This window comes from Bactrocera latifrons, unplaced genomic scaffold (genome assembly GCF_001853355.1).
Source record: "Bactrocera latifrons isolate USDA-ARS-PBARC rearing strain unplaced genomic scaffold, ASM185335v1 scaffold_4, whole genome shotgun sequence".
Taxonomy (NCBI): Eukaryota; Metazoa; Arthropoda; class Insecta; order Diptera; family Tephritidae; genus Bactrocera; species Bactrocera latifrons.
Window position 1 is genome coordinate 4395061 of NW_017537045.1, and position 3378 is coordinate 4398438.

Below are 3378 nucleotides of genomic sequence, written 5' to 3' on the forward strand. Positions count from 1 at the left end.
CAGACAGTGACAATAAATAAAATTGTTTAATGTTTAAATTTTTCTTATGGTTGTACTTTATGTTATTTAAGTTTTTTGGCAATGAATTTCTGATATTATTTTTTTTATGAAATCTAAATTTTAATTTATTTTATTATAATTTAGTTTATTTAATAAATTAAAACGAAAATAAATTCTTAAAATAACTACAACAATATTTTTTTTATATTATTTAGTCTAATTTTAACTTATTTTTTGAGGTCTAGAACCAATCTATTATTTTTGTACTTGGCCAGTATCTTTTTTTACACGATTTTTTTTTACACGAATTTCTCGGGAACCATTCTATCGTGTAAAAACAGAATTAGGTGTATATGTATGTAGAGGTTAGTCACGTGGGCGAATGCTCAATCGCTCACCTAACGGCTGCCTTCCAGCTTGAAGACCCATAGTATATGTATGTATGTAAATACTTCGAACCCTCAGTTAAGCATTTTAAAAAGGTCCACGCTTCCAAGAAAGCACGCTAATCTTATCAAAACTAATTAAAACCCCGTTATTTTATGAGCAATTTTTATAAAAGCCACACACTGCTCTAAACTCCATGGCAGTTGTCAATGAGATCTCACACTTTACTTAAAGCGCACAATAGATTTCGCAAGTTTATGGCGCGCCTCGGTTCACGTGTATACGAAGTGTAAAGCGTAGGCAAAGTTTATTGCAACGCTGCTTAAGCGCGTCGCTTGCGACTGTCGGTAACATGCTGCTTTCGCAGAACCTGTGATTACTAATTTCACTCGTCGCTGCCTCGCTGTAGTTTCGCGCTTAAACGGTACTCTACGTGGCTGCCACTTGCGCGTGATGCTGCTGATACGCGTTGGGGTTAAGTTCAGCCGTATATTTTTTTTTCCGTTCCGACAGAAATTGTCTGTCATACAGTTATGTTGTGGCGGCTATAGTTTTGTGGTATTTTTCTTTCATTTTCTTTGTGAGTTTTTCATTTTTGGTTTTTTTTTTTTCGTTTTGTGGCCAATTCAGCGCGGCTCTTAGCTTTAAATTCCATTAACCAGTTGTTGCTGCTTTTTATGTTTCTCAGTCTATTGGCATTTGTCACTTTCACGTTAATCATTGTATGCCGCCTCAAACCGCCACTACCGAAGAGCGCGCGCTTTAACAGTCTACTCTTACGGTTTAACACCCCGAACAGCGCACTGTTGTTGTCTGCCTGTCCCTGCCAACATTTGCGCTGGCTATTAACTGCTCATCATCGCCGCACATTCACCAATTCGCTGTCATCATCCTCTTCACAATTTCACCATTCGCTCGTTTCCTCATCGGCAACGGCAGTCAAACAGCCGACCGTATATTTGATTGCGCTTTTCCCATTTTCTTCAATATCATTTAATTGGTTTTTATCACTGGGGATTTTCTTTCCGCTGTCATTGAAAATATGTCTGTCGCGGCGAAACTTTTAACCAAACTCAACGGCTGTCATGTAATATTGTTTATGAGTGTTACAGCTAGGCGCTGATATGGCTCGATATGAAAAAATATTATTGCACGATATTATGTGACTGTGGTCGTAAAAAACACATAATCAATAAGATAATAATAATAATAATAGTAAAATAAAAAGTGATGGTATTCGTGGGTTCGTTGACAAGAGTTTTAGCGGCGAATATTGTTCAGTGCTCATAACGGTTTGTTAAAATACCCTTCAGAGGTACATTTCTCATACCATAAAAAGGTATAAAATGATCGGTATCTCGTGGGTAGAAGATTATCCCTTGGTGCGATTCTGGGGGGGTATGTAGAAGCATATTTACCATAAAGGCGGTTGTGAAGCATAGTCTCGTGGGTAGAAGATTATCCCTTGGTGAGATTCTGGGGGGGTATGTAGAAGCATATTTACCATAAAGGCGGCTGTGAAGCATAGTCTGAGCTCAGCCTTAGAGTATAAACAGGTCTGTACTTTTTTTGATCGATCAGTTTGTACGGCAGCTAAGTACATGGTATAGTGGACCGATATGCACTAATTCTTCGGAGATTGAATCGTTGCTTTTGATCGTTCAGTTTGTATAGTAGCTATATGTCATAATGGACAGCTTCTTGGGGACAGATTGACATATGTAAATTTCAGAGCGATATCTCAAGAATTTTGGCATTAGACTAGACGGACATGGCTAAATTGACAAAGCTCATCATGCTGATCATTATATTTATATTTATATAGTTTATAGGGTCTCCTGCTTTTGGGGCGTTATAAACTTCGTGGGAAACCCTGTTCAGAATTTAATTCTGACAACTAATTCGGTATTATTACGCTACAAATGCATTTCACTTACCATTTTGTTCAGTGCTTAGGCACTACAACTAATTCTCGACAAGTTTATAAATTATTTTCTATATGGCCGAATGAATGCTTAACAAGTTTATAACTAATAAAACTCACACAATCTCCTTTCAAATGTTATTTAGACTTCTCTTCAACCAAAAGCATAAGAAGATAAGCGATTTTCTGTCCAATAACAACTTTTTATAGACCCTTTTTAGACTTGTGGCCACTCTTAGCGGAATTTATGACGAGCCAAACCTACAAATAACTAGCAAAGAATGACTTGCGTTGAATGCAGAGCCCCAATGATGGGGACTGTTTAACGAAAAAATATTTTCCGCGGCAAAAAACATACGCGTCTCCTGTTGTTCGGCTAATCACCTCTTGGTTAAGGCGATCACATGTTGCAGATCACTTTTCTTTACGGTTAAAAATCCTTCATGTTTGGAAGATGTTTAAAAAAAATTATATTTGTGGTTTCCGACGACTAGTACCACTCAGCAGTAAAGATTTTATGTGCTAAAGATTTATTTTTTAGTGTATTTAACGCTAATCAATTAGTATAGATTTCTTAACGGTGTTTTATTTTTTATGAGTGAGCGTTGTAAAAAATAACTACAAATTCTATTAGGCAGTTCCAGAGTCACAGTTTTGTACTTATTTTAGTATTTTTTTTAGCCCTAGAGGCTTTCATATCTCCATAACTGTAGTTTTCTGAAAATGTCTTTTTACCGTTAATGTCATTTCTAAAAGCTCAAATATGTTTTTATTTATTTTCCGAAGAAAATAAATAAATAAACAAAATTGTTTTTTAATCAGATACTATACCGTTATGATAAGATTTATGACTGCTGCACTCAAGTTGTGAGAGATTAAGTTGTCACAACGACCTTGAAGGCATCAATATCAAGCATAAATGACAAATATATGTGTATTACAATAACAAAGCTTATCTTATCGAGCTTTGTCGCAGTTTCAAGGAATTAAAAAATTGCAGTTCACGCTTTGGCAGTGGAAGCAAGACAAGCTTTTGCAAATAATTAAAAAAATTTTTAAAAAAATAA

The 3378-nt window shown here is 35.8% G+C and overlaps 1 protein-coding gene across 3 annotated transcripts in view; it reads right to left on the reverse strand.

The window, feature by feature from the left end:
* Positions 1-3378, reverse strand: part of LOC108972468 (rho GTPase-activating protein 26) — a 204393-nt gene that overhangs the window by 164243 nt on the left and 36772 nt on the right. The gene's annotated exons all lie outside the window — the stretch shown is intronic.